This window comes from Sorex araneus, chromosome 9 (assembly GCF_027595985.1).
Source record: "Sorex araneus isolate mSorAra2 chromosome 9, mSorAra2.pri, whole genome shotgun sequence".
Taxonomy (NCBI): domain Eukaryota; kingdom Metazoa; phylum Chordata; class Mammalia; order Eulipotyphla; family Soricidae; genus Sorex; species Sorex araneus.
In genome coordinates this window covers 25,100,315-25,102,302 of record NC_073310.1, presented here as the reverse complement: position 1 = coordinate 25,102,302, position 1,988 = coordinate 25,100,315, and positions in this window count along the sequence as shown.

Here is a 1,988-nt window from a genome sequence, read left to right as displayed (position 1 = left end):
CCTAGAAAGCAAAAGGTACTAAACTTGGAATACTAAGACTAATCATTTTGGCTCATCAATGATTAATTCTAAATTAGAGAAATCTAAAGCTAAGTTGGAGTGGAGCAATAGCACAGGGAGTAGAGCGTTTGCCTTGTATGCGGCCGACAAGAGTTCAATTCCCAGCATCCCATATAGTCCACTGAGCACGTCAGGAGTAATTCCTGAGTACAGAGCCAGGAGTAACCCTGTGTATCACCGGGTGTGACCCAAAAAGGAACAAAAGAAGAGTTATATGAGAAAATTATTGTTGTAGGGATCAGCCTTGCAGTAAGAACTGGGAAACATAGGTGGGGGAGAAATCTCAAAGGGTTGGAGTGAACCCCTCAATTTCTTTTCTGGAATAACTTCTCTGATCACCCCCAAGGAGTGGCCCCCAAATAAAAAAAACAGAATATGAACAAAAGAACCAGGAAACTTAAATAACTGTTGAATAACTTGGGGGAGAGATTGTTAGATTTTCATCTGAAATAATTTACCAAAATAGTTTCTAAGGCTAGAGCAATAGCACAGAGGGTAGGGTGTTTGCCTAGGCAAACGGTTCAATTCCTCCATCCCTCTCGGAGAGCCTGGCAAGCTACTGAGAGTATCCTGCCTGCATGGCAGAGCCTGACAAGCTACCCATCTCGTATTTGATATGCCAAAAACAGTAACAACAAGTCTCATGATAGAGACGTTACTGGTGCTCGCTCAAACAAATCGATGAACAATGGGATGACAGTGCTACCGTGCTACAGTGCTAAAGCTAAGTTACTGTTAAAAAATATAGTTTCAGTACACAATTAGACTAGTATCAAGAATTTATGTGCAAAAGTAACTCAACAGAAAAAATAACAGGTAATGAATATGGAGATGCTCTAGATTATTAGCTATTAGTAAGATGTAATTCAAAAATATAACTAAATATAATATTTTTGTTTGAGTTTTTTGATTCGTTTTGTTTGGGGGCAACACCCAGCCTTGGTTAAGGCTTACTTCTGGCTCTACACTCAGAGTACGACTCTAATGCTTGGGTTACCTTCTGGTGTGTGGGCATCAGACCTGGGTCAGTTGTGAGCAAGTCAAGCACCTTACCTGCTGTTCCATCACTCTGTAACCCTTCAATATAATTTATTGAAATTATTGAAATCTAGCAGCAAAATATATATACAGTTATGCCAAGTTTAGGAAAGACGTGGGTCCATAGAGTAATTTATACATTTCTTGTGAGAAAGAAAATAAAAGTTTGAAACAAATAGTTTCTATCAAAACATCTTGACACTTCCTCCTGAAGTCAAGATGTTCAAATTGGTAAATTACAATTTACCAATATCTCATTTAGTCTGTTAATAAATGGAAGAATTCTAAAAATACCCACTATTATACAGGTATAAATTTATAATATCTAAAACTAAATTTAATATATTAAAACTTATTTACTGGAAAGATTCCAACAGAATTTAATATAACAATATTTTATAAAGATAAAAATGAAAATATACTTATACCATATGTAGGTCAGAATCTTATTGATTCATAGGTAAAGTATTTTCTTATGGAAAAATTTATCCAGTTACCTTTAATTTTTTTTTAATATAACCCCTATTAGGATTGGTTTTACTTTTATTAATTATAAAGATATCAAAATAGTACTTTGGGACATAGTAATTATAAGAAATTTAAATTTAAGTGCCATGAGATTAGTGAAATTATAATTACATTAAATGCATATGGTACAATTACACATGTAGGAAAATAATGAAAAAAATGAAGAAAACAATGGAAAGATAAATTCAGATCAAAACTTCAGCAGACAGAGAGTCCTAGATCTATATTTTGCATGTAGATATTGGTTAAGATTTCAGCATTTTGTGAAGTGTGCATAAAAATGTACGTTACATTTGAAATAAATTTAGTGAATAGATAAAATAGGACATAAATGAATTAGTAATGAGACAGTGTTATGAAAT